This window comes from Macaca thibetana, chromosome 7 (genome assembly GCF_024542745.1).
Source record: "Macaca thibetana thibetana isolate TM-01 chromosome 7, ASM2454274v1, whole genome shotgun sequence".
Classification (NCBI taxonomy): Eukaryota; Metazoa; Chordata; class Mammalia; order Primates; family Cercopithecidae; genus Macaca; species Macaca thibetana.
Genome location: NC_065584.1, coordinates 30,538,447 through 30,558,235, shown reverse-complemented (window position 1 = coordinate 30,558,235; position 19,789 = coordinate 30,538,447). Strand labels below are relative to the sequence as shown.

At 45.4% G+C, this 19,789-nt stretch overlaps 1 protein-coding gene across 2 annotated transcripts in view; it reads left to right on the top strand.

Moving 5' to 3' along the window:
* Positions 1-15,572: 15,572 nt before the first annotated feature.
* The window catches only part of CIPC (CLOCK interacting pacemaker), a 69,403-nt gene continuing 65,186 nt past the window's right edge, over positions 15,573-19,789 (top strand). For both annotated transcript variants that reach the window (XR_007727552.1, XM_050798841.1), the window contains exon 1: positions 15,573-15,686. The gene's annotated coding sequence lies outside the window, so the exon portion shown is untranslated. The remainder of the gene's footprint in view (positions 15,687-19,789) is intronic.

Below are 19,789 nucleotides of genomic sequence, written 5' to 3'. Positions count from 1 at the left end.
TGTTTCTTATGCAAATAAGTTGACTTCCTTTTCAGGTTATACGAGAAATCCCCACTATTCCTGGGTTTTATGAATTATGGGACGGAGCATACAAAACATCACCAACCTTCTCACTTCTGTCCACCCAAGTATTTGTAAGTATTTGCAACAATTGACATACTTTTGCTATTTTGAATTGAAGAGGGTTTTGAGTTTTATTTGTTTGGTTTTGTGAAAGTTGTTTTGTTTGGGTTCAGAGCTCTCTGGGGAGAAATATAAGGGTACTGGAAGGTATTGATGAGCTATTATCTTCTATGATGGCTTGAGAGGCTCATTTCCAGCCCCAGGGAGGGAAGCATGAAGGGCGATAAATGGAAAGAGGAGTAACTGTGTGAGGCTTTGTGCAATTAAAGATATATGCAACTTTGCTTCAAAACGCACTTAACAAAGTGCAGCCAGTCTGTGAGAGGTCCCTGCTGCCCTATCCCACCCTCCACTTTGGTGACTTGCTGGCTTAGAGTGGCCTCAGGAGAGAAGGGAGAGAACGCTGCTCCCAGCAGGGCAACAGGAGTGACCACTACAAGAACAATGTTCTTATGGAGGCCACAGACACTGATGAGGTACCCCCGTTTAAGGAGCTTGTGAATAGCAGACCATGAATGGGGAGGCTGAAGTGGAAGAACATAGCGGGTTTGCCTATGAACCTATAGGAGATACTTTGGGGGTCTCCCAGAAATAACTGAGGGTGAGTTAGCAGGGCAAGGGATGACTAGCAAGTTCTATAGACCTTCAGTAGGAGACCAGAGCTAAATAAATTTAGGTCTGGATGTCAATATGACCTCTTTGGTTACTATGACCCATATGCTGGTAAAAATCTCGTATGGGATGTTGTGAGACCCTGTACTTTATTCCTGTCTTTTATATGTCATTTAACTTCAAAAATTCTGTCTTCAGTCAAGATACCATGAGAAATGCTTACAACGCAGACTCTTTCCAAGTGCAGTTATCTGGGGCAGGCTGCCCGACTAGCTGATTGCCCTGCCTACCTCCCTGCTTCTAGGGAAGGCCTAGTAGAAGGAATCTCTTAGAAACTGTTCCCAGTGCAGCAGCTAGAAAAGTCTAGCTGCAGGGTTTTGGGGTGACAGGAAAATAGTTTCTTTTCTGTGTTAGGGTAGTGAGCCAGATATGACTTGCTAAAAAACCTCCGAGTGACTAGGGTATTAGACACAGATTTTCGCTATTTTAACTGAAGTTGAAATGAGAGGAAATATGGTGTAAACTGCAGCATAAAGGATTTAGATTCAAGCAATAAAAGATTTCCCAACATCAAAAGGCAACAGATCTCTGCTCTGGGCCCATCATTAATTTTTATTTATTATTATTTATTTTTAGAGATGAGGTCTTGCTATGTTGCCCAGTCTGGTCTCAGACTACAGCCATTCACCATTGCACCCAGCTTTTCTTTCCCTCCCTCCCTCCCTCCCTCCCCCTTCCTTCCTTCCTTCCTTCTTTCCCTCCCTCCCTCCCCCCTTCCTTCCTTTTTTTATTTTTCAAAGTCTTGCTCTGTTGCCCAGGCTGGAGTGCAATGACGTGATCTCAGCTCACTGCAACTTTGCCTCCTGGGTTCAAGTGATTCTCCTGCCTCAGCCTCGCAAGTAGCTGGGATTATAGGCGGCTGCAAAAAAGCCCAGCTAATTTTTGTATTTTTTTAGTAGAGATGGGCTTTCACCATGTTGGCCAGGCTGGTCTCGAACCCCTGACTTCAGGTGATTTGTCCACCTCATCCTCCCAAAGTGTTGAGATTACAGGCATGAACCACCATGCCCGCCAACACCCAGCTTTTTCTAGGCCATTTTTTTTTTTTTTTTTTTTTTTTGAGACGGAGTCTCACTCTGTCACCCAGGCTGGAGTGCAGCGGCGCAATCTCGGTTCACTGCAACCTCCCCCTCCCAGGTTCAAGCGATTCTCCTGCCTCAGCCTCCCGAGTAGCTGGGACTACAGGTGTGCGCCACCATGCCCAGCTACTTTTTTTTTTTTTTTTTTTTGTATTTTTAATAGTGACGGGGTTTCACCATGTTGGCCAGGCTGGTCTTGAACTCCTGACCTCAGGTGATCCGCCCGCCTCGGCCTCCCAAAGTGTTGGGATTACAACGTGAGCCAACGCGCCCAGCCCTAGGTCCATTTTTAAAGGTAAATAGAGGTTAGCCAACCTTCCAGATCTAAATGGCTCCCTAAGTGTCACTTCCTGATCTCCCATCCTTTACCTAAACTAACTGATCTCCTGTTTGTGTTCCCAAATCTTTATTATAGCACTTATAAAACCGTTCTGGGAACTCCTTAAGAGAAGAGACTGGGCCTTATGCTTTACTGTGCTCCTAACCGTTGGGAGGGACACAGTACACAGTAAATGTTGGTTGGCTTCATCCTAAGTGAAAAACTGGCTTGAGACAGAAGACTGTGGCAGTACTCATTAGAGTAATCTGTGTAGCACTGTTTTGAGCTTCATGTGTGGAATGGGGCTGTGAAGAGCTAGGGAGAAGTGGTTATGAGGATGAAATGAGGAAGCTCAAGGAAAATGTCTGTACAATGTTTGGTCTCACGCAGTCCCCTTCTACCCTTTGTCCCCTTCCTTCTAGCTGACACTGTATTGGGAAGCAAAGGTCAAGGACTCTGTGTGAAGGCAAGAGGTCCAAACGAATTCTCAAGGGATCTAAGGGAACTGGACGGCCGATAAAACAATCAAGGGGCAGGCCCTGCACAGGGACTGGGAAGGCAAGTGGAGAAACCAAAGAGCACTAGCCAAAATGGTGGAAGAGAATTCTGGGGCTGTGGCACAACTATCCACAAGAGCTTCCTCTTTCCTCAGTGGAGTCTCAGTATAGTTCACTGAGGAGGAGAATCTAACGAATAGGCACCAGCTGCATCAAGGGACTCTTACTTCACACCATGCCCTGGCACCTTCCTGAGGATGAAGATGCCACAATTCACCAGCTGAGTCAATTCATGGGAAAGGGGCTAGTCAAATCCCAGGCTATGTCTAGCAACTGTCTCTCCAGTGGAAAAGAAGTTAGCTCAAGTAATCAAAGGATTCCCTAAAGCAAGATTTGGGACATGCCAAAGTCCCTCTTTAAGGGGAGAGAGGCAGCTGCACGGTTACAAAGTAGACAAAGAAAGACAAGGAGCTTCTTTTAAACTGGAATGTGTAAAATAGAAGCAGGGAGCTGTGAACGCCACAGCAGCAATTATGCAGAAAGACTGCAGTGCAGACACTGAGCAGCACCATCCTAGCTGATAACATCAGCAGCAGCAAAGGCATATTCCAACAAGAGCTGTTTAAGAGCTGCTAATTACTTAGATTCCAATAGGAGCTATGTCTTAAAAGTGATTACAGTTTTTGATTACAGCTTTTTGAACTGATTGCAGCTGTAAGCTATGAAGGCAGTAATCTAAATACAAGCAAAAAAATCCTTTGATCAAACACAAAGGAACTCTTCCAAATAAAGATACCTTTATTTTACATACAGATATAGCTATCTGTTTCGCATGCGTAAACAGGTGATTTATACACATCTATTAAACATATAAGCATCTACACTAAATTTTAGGTTTCCTGAGACCAGGGACCACACTTGCGCATCCTCATAATTCCTTATAGTATCTAGAAGGGTATATGGCACATAGAAGATGCTTACTGAATTGAAGTGAAACAATTACTATATTGATGATTTGGTCAGATAATCGTTGTTTGTTACAATAATGGCCTACTATAGAATAAATACTGGAAAAAGCAATATAAAAGTCCATTTTACTAACCTCAAATCCAGGAAATGTACCTTCTTTTCTAGAAACCCAAAAGAAGTATGGAAATGCATTCTTGAAAAGAAAGCTAACCACTCTACATTCCACAACAGAGACCATGTTGACTGTGCTGTGTGAGTTGCTAGGCAACCACTTGGTAATTCCCCATGTAATAGAGATGAACCTGTCATCTGCTTTCTTAGCTATGTGTGACAAGAAGAGACAACAGGTAAAGGACAACCAAGAATACCTGCACCTGGATGACACAGTCACTCCTGAAGTATGGTGACACTGGAGAAAATCCCCATGCCCTGTCAGAAGTTGCTGGAGGGTGAATTTCATTAAACTATTAGCACAAGACATTGCAGTGAATTTTCTTGGATTTACCCTGTGGGTAAATCCTGTGGGTTATCCCATTATACTTGTCCACAAAGCAGGAGACCAAACGCACCATAGTTCTGCATGGGAATGGTCATCAATTCAATAACAGCTCCAGATCAGCGTGTCCCATGATGCCAGCTGGGACGAGACTTTACTAGAAAAAAGCAGCCTTTTAAATCTTAAAAAGGATACACAACATCTTAAAGAAACCATAAGTTCTAGGTGAATAAATCACCCTTTTTCATACCTGAGGAAAACACTCTTAGCAATTTGTTTGCACAGGATTTCCAAGACACTTTAGACAAATAAGCTGCCTTGTAAAGACTCCACTCAACGGTAGGTATTGATATCACTGTCTTTAGGCTAAAAACACAATAATGTGTTGAAGAATGAATAAAAAATGTGTGAAAGCTACTCTGATGTTAAGCAAGAAAAAGAGAGCGAGCCAAGTGCAGTGACTCACACCTGTAATCTCAGCACTTTGGGAGGCCAAGGAGGATTGATCACTTGAGCTCAGGAGTTCGAGACCAGCCTGGGTAACATGGCAAAACCCCGCCTCTACCAAAAAAAAAAAAAAAAGTTAGCTAGGCATGGTGGCATGAGCCTGTGGTCCCAGGTACTCGGGAGGCTGAGGTGAGAGGACCACCTAAGCCAGGGAGGCGGAGGTTGCAGTGAGCCAAGACTGCGCCACTGCACTCAGCGTGGGCCACAGAGTCAGACCGTGTCTCAAAAAAATAAATAAATAAATTTAAATTCCACTGCAAATTTGGAAGTCTAAGGGGACTCATCTTTTTCATTTGAATTTTCAAAAGGACCCTCCCACACACAGATAAAAAAAAAAAAAAAGGAATATATGCTGGTAGGGGCCAAGGGAAAACATCCCCATCACCCTCAGCAGGTTTGCTGAAAATCTCTGACAGGGGGCAGATTAATTGGGGAGAAGGCACACGAATTTATTTAACATGTGTATACAGGAGACTTCAGAATGAAGACCCAAAGATACAGGGAAAATTGTTCATTTTTGTGCTTAGGTAAAACGAAGTATGGACAGCCATGTAGAAATATGATTGGACAAAAAAGAGTATGATCAAATGCTGTGAGGCGGAGTGGGGAAACCCAGCAAGGCTTGTTTGTCTAGCTACTTCTCGGCCTCTCTGAGCAGCACTCCTTCCTTCTGGGTGTGGGGCAGGACCCTCTCTGGAATGGGGGCTCCTACGACCTACAGTCAAACGAGGTTGTCGGGTAATTTCTTTATGGCCAGTTTTTACATGGCAAGGTGGAGGGAAAATTTTTAGGTTTTCTGGTTTAGAGAAAAGGGGTTCTGTTTCTCTGACCTGCCTTGGGGAAGAGGGATTCTAGTTTCTATGGCTGGCCTGGGGAGAGAATGGGACAGAGAGACAGGAGGGCAGCAGAAGGTCAGATAAAAACTTGCTTTTGAGGCTGCTTTCTGAGGCTTTCATTTTGGGGTATTGTTTTCTGAGTCTCATCATGCCCCATCCCCACCCCAATATCATATTTAAGTCTTTGCAAATTGACTGCTTGCTTTTCAGTCTCCTGTTTGAGATTTAATTTTGAGACCTTAGACTCTGCTATCAGGCAATCGGCTGTGAAGAAAGCAGATTCTGAATCGAGATAAAATCAACCAGGTAGTTCTGACGAACAACTGGGCATGGCTTCAACCCAACATATGGAGCCTGTTTATCTAACCTGTTTTGGTGCTGACTTAAAACAAGCCCAGCTGGCCGATCCTGTGAAGTGAAACTTGACAAAGGGCCATCCGGACTCCCTGGGGCCGGAGACAGAAGTACTGGCGTATGACGTTCTTGGGTATGTCTCTGTCTGCAAAGTACAGCCACTACATCTCTACTACCAGGTTTTATAAGATTCTTCATGGAATTCCAAATAGAGTCACCCATGAGCCAAATCAAACATAAAGGAGGAGGATTCAAGGGCATTCTTGAGTAAATTTCGGAATGGAAAAGACCCTGCAATGACTCAGAGAGGTGGGAGGAACAATGCAGGCTCTGGAATTTCTTTGCCAGAATGACAAGTATAGAGCAAAACCAGTGGGAGTCACAGTTACTTTCATTCCTCCTTTCCCCAGTGGCCACACACAGGTGTGTGCAAAAGGCCTGGAGGTGGCAGAGAGTAGAGCATGTCAGGGAACCAACAAAAGAAAAGGAGGGACAAGCTTCTGTGCACCTGTGGCCACAGAAGGTACTCACTCCCCTCCTTCACGGTGTCTTTTCCTTCTCTGGAGTCCTTTCAGTGATGTGTGAGCCCGCTGTTAAATGTTCAGGAAGTTCGGGTCCCACTGATAGCAAGTTAGTTGAACACATGCTGTGCAGAATTTACTTTGTGGGAGAAAATAATTAGATATAATCCCAGCCCTTAAGGGGTTTAGACTCCAGTAAGGGAGACAGAGAAGTACCCAAGAAATGACAAAACAAGCCAGTCTAGATCAAGCTACAAGGCACAAAGTGCTCAGTTTTTGTAAATAATTGCTATATGGAGGCTATTCCTAATCTTGGTCTTTGTAGCCAGCTTCCTATTACTGAAGAAACAAATCCCACTGAAGAGCTCCAATTCCACGTGGCTTTCTGCTGTGGTGTTTCTGTGTTCCCTGTCTTTTGTCAATCCCATGCTGGTGAACTCAACTGGGATACAAAGGCTGTTTACAGAAAGGAGGTAAGCCTATGAGGCAAGATACAAAGCCAAGGAAAACCTCCAAGCCAAAAATCAAATGCTTCCACACAGAGGCAAGTGAACAGCTTTCTGGGTGGCCTAGAGAGAGAGAAGGTGTGAGTTTAAATCAAAGACTTCAAAGCTGGGCATGGTAATTTGTGCCTGTAATCCCAGCTACTGAGGATGCTAAGGTGAGAGGATCATTTGAGGCCAGGAATTCAAGACCAGCCTAGGCAACATAGGAAGGCCCCATCTTTAAAATATAAAGATAATTAGCTCGGTGTGACAGCATGCACCTGTAGTCCCAGCTATTTGTGAGGCTGAGGAAGGAGGATTGCTTGAGCCCAGGTCAAGGCTGCAGTGTTGCCCAGGTCATGCCACTGCACTCCAGCCTGGGTGACAAATAGACTCTCATCTCAATAAATAAGTAGATGACTTCATATTTATTTGGGGAAGAGGTATAGGGGCAAAGGGAAACTTCCCTTTCGACCTCTGAAAGTTCGCCAAAAAAATCAGCTCACAAAAGATTAGAGAAAGGGCATACAAATGTATTAATGTGTAAACATGGAGAACCACAGAGTGCTTACCCCACTTTCCAGTGGGGTCCAGATAGCCTTATTCAGGTGGAGGGGGAGACAGGGAATACAGGTAATTTTGTCGATTGGCAATAAATGGTTGCTAGGGAGAATGAATGGATTGGGCAGCAGAGATTAATTTCTAAATGATTGTCTGAGTGAGTCTGCGAAGAGACATCATCTTGTGAAAGCGTCTGTTCAGGTGTGGTTACATTGTTGGTCTTTTCTGCAATAGATAATAAGAGGAGGAAGCCAGGCACAGTGGCTCATGCCTGTAATCCCAGCACTTTGGGAGGCCGAGGCAGGCAGATCTCTTGAGGCCAGGAGTTCGAGACCAGCGTGGCCAATATGATGAAACCCCATCTCTACTAAAAACACAAAAATTAGCTGGGCGTGGTGGTGCATGCCTGTAATCCCAGCTACTCAGGGGGCTGAGGCATGAGAATTGCTTGAACCCAGGGAGATGGAGGTTGCAGTGAGCCAAGATCATACCACTGCACTCCAGCCTAAGTGGTAGAGTGAGACTCTGTCTCAAAAAAAAAAAAAAAAGGCCGGGCGAGGTGGCTCATGCTTGTAATCCTAGCACTTTGGGAGGCTGAGGCAGGTGATCATTTGAGGTCAGGAGTTCAAGACCAGCCTGACCAACATGATAAAACCCCGTCTTTACTAAAAATACAAAAAACAAAAATTAGCTGGATGTGGTGACACACACCTGTAATATCAGCTACTCAGGAGGCTGAGGCAGGAGAATTGCTTGAACCCAGGAGGCAGAGGTTGCAGTGAGCCGAGATCGTGCCACTGCTCTCTAGCCTGGGTGGCAGAGCGAGACTATGTCTCAAAAAATAAACGAAAAGAAAGTAGATAATAAGGGGCGGGTGGCGAGAAACAATTGTTCTCCTTGTAGGGTCCATCCAATCTTTATGTAGATAAGGGAAAAGTCTTTTCCAACATCTGTTGATCTCCAAGGGCCTTTAACTCAAAATACTCATTATATCTAGGAGTCATATTTTGGGGTGAAGTTCCTTATGCTCTTTTGGGGGAAATACTTTAAAAGTCTTTCCGCTAAAAAGATTCAGGATGAGGGTCTAACAGATACAAGGCAGCTTCTGAATAGTTTGGGCAGGTATGTGGGTTGAAATCAGCATATAACACACAGACACACACACATCCCAAATATCTCTATGATGTACAGAGAAAAAGATGACCAGCTGGAGGCATCTTCTATAGTATGCTTTTACAGTGCCCAGCCCCCATTCATGGCATCCTCCTTTCCACACAAGTGCCTGTACCTAATTGTCAACTGAAGAATCACTAAGTTCATAAATTTGGAAGGGAGAGCTTTATTTCTCATAAAGGGTTGCAGCCTGTAGGCCCACAGGCTGGGAAGTGTAACCTTCAGAAGAAGCTGAGAGCAATCACTTCAAGGGAGGGCTAAAGCAAACAGAAATTTATGCTTAGCTGCATGGCCAAATATGTAATATTCAGTAAGCTATAGGAGTCATGAATACTTATGAAAGGAGAAACAACCATACATGCAATTGAGCTTCACATTTCTTCCTGAATCCCATATTCAAAAAAAGTGGTGGTGTTAGCATGGTCCAAGGGTAGAGTTTTTGGCCCACTTGTAATTGCCCAACAGGTTCTTCTTACCTACTGTACAGATAAAACCAATTCACTGAGACAGCAGTATTGCAGTAGAGAAAGAGTTTAATTATTGCAGGGTTAGCTAAGCAGAAAATGGGAGTTTATTACTCAAATCAGTTTTCCTGAGAACTGAGAGGCAATAGTATTATGGGTAATTTGGTGGGCAGGGGGCTAGGGAATGGGTGCTGCTGACTGGTTGGGCAAGAAATCATAGGGGTGTGGAAAATTAGTCCTCGTGTGCTCAGTTCTGGGTGGGGGGCCCACAGGACTGGTTGATTCCTGAGTCACAGATTCAAGTGAAGTCAGTCAGTTGCCAGAATGCAAAAGTCTGAAAAACATCTCAAAAGACCAATCTTAGGTTCTAAAATAGTGATTACCTATAGGAGCATTTGGGGAAGTTACAGATTTTGACTTCTTAAACAATGGCTGGTTAACATTTTTATTTTATTTTTTTTGAAACGGAGTTTCATTCTCGTTGCCCAGGCTGCAGCGCAATGGTGCAATCTTGGCTCACCGCAACCTCCACCTCCTGGGTTCAAGCGATTTTCCTGCCTCAGTCTCCCAAGTAGCTGGGATCACAGGCATGTGCCACCAGGCCCGGATAATTTTTGTAGTTTTAGTAGAGATAGGGTTTCTCCATTTGGTCAGGCTGGTCTCAAACTCCCGACCTCAGGTGATCTGCCCACCTCGGCCTCCCAAAGTGCCGAGATTACAGGCGTAAGCCACCGCACCCGGCCATGGCTGGTTATCATTTAATTACATCTATATTTTAGCAGAATTCAGGTCAGTCCCATAATCCCAATCTTGTGGTCTTTGATTACTTTTACAAAAGTGGTTTCAGTCCCTGAGCAAAGAGGGGGTTAGTTTCATGGAGGGCCTATTATCATTCTCGCCTCAAAGTTAAATTATAAACTACATGCCTCCCATGGTTAGCTTGGACTACACCCAGGAATGTGTGAGGACAGCCTGCCTATGAGGCAGAAGCAAGATGGAGTCAGCCATGCTAGACTTCTCTTACTGTCATAATCTTTGCAAAGGCGGTTTTACTCTGACATCACAAGGTGAAGCAGAGGACACAAAAATCCTCACATCCTCCACAAGTCAACCAAAACTAGTTCAGAGATGGTGGTCAGTTTTTAGGAAGGGATGCATTGTGAAACTGGCAAGCTGTCACTTTGAAACTGTAAAGAGGGTGGGGGAGTGCAGTCACTACTTCAGGTGATTGGCTAATGGGATAAAGGAACAGGTTGTCCATTTCTTGTTTTCTAGAGCTGGTTTCTGCTTACTCTTTAGGAAATAATTCTGGTTAAAGATTAACAAGGAAGGGGCATACTGAGGCATGTCTGACCTCTCTCCCCATCACGGCCAGACATTTCAGTTTTCAGGGTTTCTCTCGGGACTGCTTGGCCAAGAGGGGGTTATTCCAGTTGGCTGAAGGGCTTAGGATTTTATTTTTATTCCTCATAGTGCTTTTAGCTCCCCACTGGCCTCCTCCTTAGCACAGCAGAAAAGGCTGAGATATTACCCATTTCCACTTTAACATGGAGGCTGTCAAGCAAAGTGGCAAGGACTCTGGAATTCAAATCCTGGCTCTACCACTTAACACTGGCGACCTCAGCAAGTGACATGGGCCTCTGTATCTGAGCCTCCTGCTCTGTAAAAAGAAAATAATGATACTACACCCATCTCATAGACAGTAGGAGGATTAAATGAATAAATGTAGGCAAATCACTTAGGACAGCATCTGGCAAATAATAAGCACTCCATGTTGTTATGGAAGAATCTGTCTTGGGTTCCAGAGTATCTTGGTGTCAAGCAATTCCTTAAAGGAATTTCAAGTATCAGCAGGAAGACAGAGGGCTATGTGGAAGGGGTTTACACTGCCTCTAAAATCAAACCTTTGCCTGTATATGAACAGCCTGACCATAACCTGAATATTATCCTTTTAGTATACCTGCTCTGCCAAATCTTCCCCTAAAATGTGAGCTAAGAACCAATCTGGCTTGTGAGGGCCTCGTCACCTGACTGCTAAGGGAAAAAAGGTCATACATCCCACCATTACTGGCCTCTGCTTCTGCCATCTGGCACCTGTAGATCCCCCTGCTCACACAGGCTGGAGCCCCTCTCTTCTCTCACTGACCCATGACACACACTTACCACTCCATCAAATCCTCTTTAAAAACTTATGAAGTGATCAGCACCAATAATGCTAGATGCTAGATTCAAACTAGAGGATAACTATTTTACAGATGGCCAAACTGAGGTTCAGGAAAAGGAAATCAATGGTTCCCAAACACCAGTCCAAGAACTGCTGCCAGTCCTTGTGGTGATGTTTTCACCAGTCTTCAGCCAAACTGGAAAAATAAGACTAAAGCTTTAAGTTTTTCCTACACCCGAAATTATTCTATTTTTAAATTGTGAGGTTATGTCCCATCTTCCCTCCTGTGTATACAGAAAAGATATCAAAATGCCCCTTCTTTTGTAAAATGATATCGATAGGAGCTGGGATTTGAAACTAGATCATCTGAATACTTTCACTGTCTCCTATTACATTTTTTTTTTTTTTTTTTAGACTGAGTCTCGCTCTGCCACCCAGGCTGGAGTGCAGTGGCACAATCTCGGCTCACTGCAGCCTTCACCTCCTGGGTTCAACAAGCAATTCTCCTGCTTTAGCCCCCTGAGTGGCTAGGATTAAAGGCGCAGGCCACCATGCCCAGTTAATTTTTGTATTTTTAGTAGAGATGGGGTTTCACCACATTGGCCAGGCTGATTTTGAACTCCTGACCTAGTCATGTGCCCGCCTCGGCCTCCCAAAGTGCTGGGATTACAGGCGTGAGCCACCGCGCCCGGCCCACTTTTAAATATTTTTAAGTGACTTTAACTTTAAATTCAACAATTATTAAACAATTGTTTATATATATTTTAAATTGTACAATAGATAACACGCTTAAAATATCTTCAAATAAAACTCGGCCCATGTTTGAGTCTTCACAGTATCCTATGTAGGATTAAAAACTCAAATCCTCACATCGATAGGCAGGTTACAATTTCAAGAAGTAGATGGAAAAAAGAAACATTCGCAAGTCCCTAAACGTAGGATTTAAGGGCGCATGTCTCCCCCTGCTGGTTGTGGTGGTAGCAAACCGAGCCTAGACCGCAATGGACTGGAGAGAACTTGAACTGGAAAGGACCCTACAGCAAGAACAGCTGCTTCAGAACCCACTATCCATCACAGGGTCCTTATCCCAACCAAGAGTAAAGAGAGTAAAGTGAGCAAAGCTTAAAGAATTTGTGGCACCAGTAAACTATCAATAGATGCTGATTTACAAATCTTGGTAAATTAATAGAAAAGGAAGAAAAACGTTTACGGTGGTTTACCTATATGAAAATATTCACTATCAATCTTTCTGAATTGTTTATCCTGTGTATCTAATTATATAGAATCATAGCATAAAATAATCATAAAAATTATGCCTATCATTAAATTAGTCTGATTCATTTGGTTCCATTTCAATACTTGTCTGAAGTTCAAGTTATTGGTACAGCATGGCTGTCTGCTCAAGATGTAGGTAAAGTCAAGGAAGTTTGGTTTATTTGCCCCTTCGGAGGACTAAGAGGGCCTCATGCTTTCGCATATTTCACTGATTCTTTTTTTGCTTGGTATGCGTTATGCCCTCACCCGCTTCCATTACTGCAAACCCAACTTTTAGCTGTCTTTAAAGCTTTACCTGCTGGTCTATTTCTACTCCAACAAGCAAAGAAGAAAGTTTTTTTTTTTTTTTCTACCCTAATGTTATTGCTTTGTTCAGAATCTTCTGGCACTTATCTCATTCTCTTTCATATTGCTTATTACATCATGTCTCATTTCCCATATCAGATTTTAAGTTATTTGAAGGCAGACTGTTTTATTTCATTTTGTTTTGTTTTTTATTTAAGTTCAGGGATACGTGTGCAGGTTCGTTACATAGGTAAACTTGTGTCATGGGGGTTTGTTGTACAGATGATTTCGTTACCCAGGTATTTAGCCTTGTGTCTACATTGTTATTGTTGTTGTTTTTAATTTTTTATATCCATAGGTTTTTGGGGAACAGGTGGCATTTGGTTATCTGAGTAAGTTCTTAAGCGGTGATTTGTGAGATTTTAGTGCACCCATCACCTGAGCAGTATACACTGAACCCAATTTGTAGTCTTTTATCCCTCACCCCCTTCCCACCCTTTCCCCCTGAATCCCCAAAGTCCACTGTATCATCCTTATACCTTTACATCCTCATAGCTTAACTCCTACTTACGAGTGAGAACATACCATGTTTGGGTTTCTATTCCTTAGTTACTTCATTTAGAATATAAGTCTCCAGTCTCATCCAGGTTGCTGCAAATGCCATTAATTCATTTCTCTCATAGTTCATTTATTTGCCCCTTCGGAAAACTAAGATAGTACCACCCTTCATGCTTTTGCTTATTTCATTGATTCTTTTTTGGCTTTATATGGGTCATACGCTCACCCACTTCCATTATTGCAAATCCAACTTTTAGCTATCCTTAAAGCTTTACCTACTGGTCTCTTCCTACTCCAACCACCAAAAAAAAAAAAAAAAAAAAAAAAAAAAAAAATTATTTTTTTCTCCCTTTATTAATTAGGTTTTGTTCAGAATCTTCTAGTACTTATCCCATTCTCTTTCATATTATTTATTAATTAAAGCGCGTCTTATTTCCCATATCAGATTTTAAGTTATTTGAAGGCAGACTGCTTTATCCCACTTCAAAAAAAGGCAATGTATTAATAGCTTCATGGATAAAAGCCATGGTTTTTTGTTTGTTTGGTGAGATGGAGATTTACTCTTGTTGCCCAGACTGGAGTGCAATGGCACGATCTCGGCTCACCGCATCCTCCGCCTCCCAGATTCAAGCGATTCTCCTGCCTCAGCCTCCCGAGTGGCTGGGATTACAGGCATGTGCCACCACGCCCGGCTAATTTTGTATTTTTAGTAGAGATGGGGTTTTACCGTGTTAACAGCCCAGGCTGATCTTGAACTCCTGATCTCAGGTGATCCGCCCGCCCCGGCCTCCCAAAGTGCTGTGATTACAGGCATGAGCCACTGTGCCCGGCCAAAGCCACGGGTTTTTAGCTGAGTCCTAATGGGCAAAACCGCCACACAACTGGAAAAAAATACCACCTGCGTCATAAATTTGTAAGGCATCATAAGAGGATGTATGTAAAGCGGCCCCGCTCCTAATTACTTGGTAATTGTTAACTATTGCTTTCACTCTGTCCCCAAAACAAAAGCCTTACATGCTGTAGGCATATTACTTGTTGGTAAAGCCGATTGCTAACAAGTACACCCATACCCAATAATACATTAGAATTATCTGTGTCTAGAGGACTTACGTGATTAACCATGACCTAGCATACTTACAAAGGCTTGGATGACCAGTATAAAACAACTGCCCACTATCTAGCTTAGCACTGTGCAATATTAACTTTCTGGGATGCTGGGAATGGGCTATAATATGCACTGTCCAATAAAGAGGTGACTGAGCTCTTGAAATGTGGCTAGTACGACTGAGAAACTTATCCAGTGGTTAGTGACCACCTTATTGGACAACTCAGCTCTAGAATCTCGACCCGTCAACACTCTTTTTAAACTCGCCCATGTCCTCTTTTTCACTGGCGAAATAATTCTTTTTCTAAGTAACCTTCACTGATTCAAGGCATCAGAAAGTCCACTGATCCCAAGCTCTTTTTTTCTTTAGCTGTTACACACGTGTTCACCGTGAACCTTCACCGAGAAACAGCATCCGTATAAAACCCACAGCACATGACAAAGTCAGTCAAACATCAAAGGACATGAAATCATCCACTTAAAATAATCGCGCCTCCACCTCGTGAAGCACGGTCTCGAGGGTGGACGGGAACAAAAACAAACCGGGCGACAGGCGTAGGGAAAATGCGAGGAGCACGCGGGGAGGTCTGGCGCCCCTGTCACGGTGACTCCAGGCTGAGGCCAACCGCGCGCCCGCTCTCCCACGCAGGGCACTGTCGCTCCCCGCTAGCGCACAGGCCGGACACGACTCGCCCCGGCCCCCACCCCAACGGCTGCCCGGCGGCACGGCGGCACGCACCACTACAGTGCGAGAGTCGCACCTTTTTGCTGTATCCGCTCCAAGCTGGCCCCACCCCCGGCTCCTCGGAACCCCGCCTCGAAACCGTGCCCAAGACGCTCATTGCTCAAGGCACCCGTACAAAATGGCGGCGGGGCCTCAGGAACCAACCATAGAGACGCCCTCAGGCCGCGGAGAGAGCGTAGGCCTTTGAGCGTAGGCCTCTGAGCGCCGGCCCCGCCCCGAGTCGGCCTGCTCTTCCGGCGGGGGCGGGGAAAGGGCGCGTCTCCAAGGCCCCTTCTAGGAGAAGAGCGTGGGGTCTCCATGGTGCTGGGTCCTCCGAGCCGAGTCACGTGGCTGGCGAAAGACGTCGCGGAGGCGGTGGGGAGGAGAAATGGGCGGGAGGCTGTGGAGATAGCGAGACACCCGGCGACGACGAGGTTGTCATGGTGCCGCGGGGCCGTGCTCGCGCATGCGCCACCTGACCCACGGGGGCCGGTCGTGGAGCTGCGACCCCGGCCCTCGGTGAGAAAGGGAGGGCTGGGTCTGGGAGGAGGGGAGCAGGGTTGGCGACGGGAGAGGGATTGGGCGAGAAGCGTGGGGAGAGGAGGGGGAAGTAGGGGAGAGAGGAAGAGGAGCGAGTAGGCAAGAGGGGCAAACTGGGACTTTCGGGGGACGGAGGGCCAAATGGTGGGAGTGAGGGTTGTTGGCTTTGCTGTGAGGGGCGTGGGAGAGGGAATCGCCGGTGAGGAGGGGGCTGCGTGTGGGGAGAGGGCTTGTGTGACGGGCAGGTGGGCCCTGGTCTAGCCCTAGGCGCAACCGCCAGCCGGCTGGGCGGGGAGAGAGCTTGGAGTCCAGCCCGGCTGGGAGCTGAGGGCTAGGCAGTGGGCAGGTGAGTGGGCGCCAGAACTGGTAACTGGGGGAAGGTCCTGGGCTTCCAGTTTGAGGTCGGGGGTGGTACCCTGTTCTGGCCCCAGGGCACAGGTGTGTGGCCCTTTCCAGAGACCTGCCGTCACCCACGTTGCTGGTTGTTTCCCTTGAGTGGCCAGCTTGCCAGGCTTGGTGCCGGGGGTAGTGTTTTGGGGGAGAAGGTGGGCAGTGCCAAGTAAGGAGTTAGTGGTTAGTGGGTGGCTTCGGGGGAACTCTGATCCCGGCCCAGGTCACAGGCTGGAGCTAGGCTCGCTGTTATTGCTCAAGTCCTGGCAGTATGCATTGCCTGGGCGTTTGCCCTGGAAGGCTGGTGGTATGCCAGTCACAGCACAGTACTAGGGTCTGCCCAGTTCTGCCCTGCTGAGCTGGCAGGCTGGTGGATGCCTGGAGGGTGCACATGCTGCCTGGCACAGATGCAACGTGGGCTGGTGCGAATGGGTAGGTGGGCACTGTTACTGTGAACTAATTGCAGCAGGGGATCGGAGAAAGTTCTCTAAGCTCATCTCCCTTTGAAAGGTGAAAATAGAGCCAAACTGGTCTCAAACATGGGAAATTGTATGGAATTGGGGTTCAGGATCTTTGACACGAATTTTCAGCTACGTTGGAGAAATGGAATGAATGTGAAAGGGAAGATGAATATTAGACATTTAGGTAGACAGGGTTTTTCCACTGTTAAAATACACAGACCTCCTCCCAGAATGGTATCTCTGAATATGCAGGCCAAAAGAAAATGACTTTGGAGAACACCTAGTAATGTGCTTATAATTCGAACTGGGATTACTCAAGGTTTTCTTTCTGCGACCTTATCACTTTATTGTATTTAAGCCTGTGGTTGGGCTTTTACCTCACACTTCTGTCCAGGCACACATGTTATACACGTGACACATTTTAAAGGGAACTTGAGCTCCCAGGAATGTTGCCAAGTGTCTATAAAAGGAGAGATCTGAAAGCAGCATTTCAGATCCTTTTCTTGTAACCCTTGGATCTCCTTTTTAATCATAAGGACAAATCTTCACAAAGATTGTTTGTGGATTAGACCAAGCTTTAATTTGGATGGTGGATTTGTCCCTGAGGTTTCATCTTAGAATAAGGGGTAGATCAAATATCTGTTTCCTGCAGGGGACCAGACGTGGAGGTTAGATCTTAAGGTGACCATGGTGTTTGGAAATGCAGAATGTTGACCTTCAAGCTGTTCAGGTATTTCTGTGCTGCTAAGCTACTAGAGCTGTCAGAGAGACTCAGCAGGTCTGAGATTTGTTGGAATTTTTTTTTTTTTTTTTTGAGAAGGAGTCTCGCTTTATCGCCCAGGCTGGAGTGCAGTGGCCAGATCTCAGCTCACTGCAAGCTCCGCCTCCCGGGTTTACGTACGCCATTCTCCTGCCTCAGCCTCCCGAGTAGCTGGGACTACAGGCGCCTGCCACCTCGCCTGGCTAGTTTTTTGTATTTTTTAGTAGAGACGAGGTTTCACCGTGTTAGCCAGGATGGTCTCGATCTCCTGACCTCGTGATCCGCCTGTCTCGGCCTCCCAAAGTGCTGCGATTACAGGCTTGAGCCACCGCGCCCGGCCGATTTGTTGGAATTTATTACTCTATTGAGTGCCTCATGTTAATTGTTGGGGGCTGAGGTTGCAAAGATGAAAAAAACAACTCAAGGTTAAGGAGACAAATAATTAGACTAATGTCAGAAGTGCAAAAAGAGTAGTAAGAACTAAGTGCTTTGGAGCACTTGCTAGGATTTTGAATTTTGTCCCCTTATATAAACATATATTTATTGATTCACGTTCTTTCTCCAGGCTGGAGTGCAGAGGCACAATCTTGGCTTACTACAATCTCTGCCTCCCAGGTTCAAGCTATTCTCATGCCTCAGTCTCCTGAGTAGCTGGGATTACAGGCACACACCCCAAGCCCAGCTAATTTTTTTATTTTTAGTAGAGACAGCGTTTCACCGTATTGACCAGGCTGGTCTCGAACTCTTGACCTCAGGTGATCTACCTGCCTTGGCCTCTCAAGGTGCTGCTGGGATTACAGACGTGAGCCACATTGCCTGGCTCTGATTCCGATTCCCCCTCTCCGTCCCTCCCTTCCTTCTTTCCTCCCTCCCCCCCCCCCCCCCCCCCCCCCCCGCTTTTTTTTTTTTTTTTGACGGAGTCTCATTCTTCACCCAGGCTGGAATGCAGTGGCGACATCTCAGCTCACCGCAACTCCACCTCCCGCGTTCAAGGGATTCTCCTGCCTCACCCTCCCAAGTTGCTAGGATTACACATGTGTGCCACCATGCTCGGCTAATTTTTATATTTTTAGTAGAGACAGGGTTTCACCATGTTGGCCAGGCTGGTCTCGAACTTCTGACCTCAGGTGATCCATCCGCCTCTGCCTCCCAAAGTGTTGGGATTACAGACGTGAGCCACCACGCCCAGCCTGATTCACTTTCCATTATGAGTTTTAGTGTGTACTATGCTTTCTGGGAAATTTTTGAACAATGTGTTACATATATATGCATAAGAGGCCCAATTAGGGTAAATTCTGACAGTTTTGGAGCTTAAATTAGCCCTTTTAATGCAGAGTAAGGTACATGCATTTGTAAAGCAGCGTGAGTGATTTCCAGTCTGTGCCAGGAAGCAGAAAGGACACAGTGGGTAAGAGCTTAGTAACCCATTTTCAACTCCTAGTCAATGTGTGAGCATCTAATTTTATTGTAAACTAATATCTAAGAGGAAAAAAAGCAACTTCTTGAGGTTTTCAGACTTTGCCTTGCAAATTTGGGGGTTGACAACACCAGTAGCAAATGCCATCACTCTCTGCTTCTTTCCTGTTGAGGGCTTTATGTGTGTGAGTGGGTCACTCAGCCACTCCCAGGAGGGCACTGCTGCTGCTCCTCCGAAAGAATAAAGTTTGGGAAGGGATGTAGCCCTTTGTTCCACATCCCATGTGAGCCTGCCTGGCTGCAATGCTAAGGCTTTCTGCTGCTTAAGAGAACTTTACTGAAGACAGAGGCTTTCATATTTTTAATCATTTTCATATCAAAAATAGTCCATTTTCCATCCTAAAGTCGATTTTGCATTCTTTATTTCCAACTGTCAGCAACTCCCCAGGATCTAAATTTAGCATCTGTTCTCTTTTTAACTTACCTCTGTGATACCTTTCCTCACCTACCATAAGGGTCTTAGTTGACCCTCCCATAACAAAAGAAAGGTTAACAAGAGAAAAACATAACAGTTTTATTTAATCAAAGTTTTGTTATGACACAGGAGTCTTCACAATTGAAGCCTCCCAAACTCAGGCAAAACTGTCTATTTTTATGCTTGGGTTTGATGAAGAATGGACGGCCATGTAGAAATATGATTGGACAAAAAGGGTATGATCTGGCTAGGCATGGTGGCTCATGCCTGTAATCCCAGCACTTTGGAAGGCTGAGGTGGGAGGATTGCTTGAGCTCAGGAGGTCAAGACCAGCTCGGGCAACATATCAAGACCCAGTCTCTACAAAAAAATTTAAAAATTAGCTGGGTGTGGTGGTATGCACCTGGAGTCCCAGCTACTCAGGAGGCTAGGGCAGGAGGATCACTTTAGCCCAGGAGATTGAGTCTGCAGTTAGCCATGATTGTGCCACTGCACTCTAGCCTGAGCAACAGCATGTGATCCGTCTAGAAATAAAAAACAAAACAAAAGAAAAATCAAACAAAAGAGTATGATCTAATAG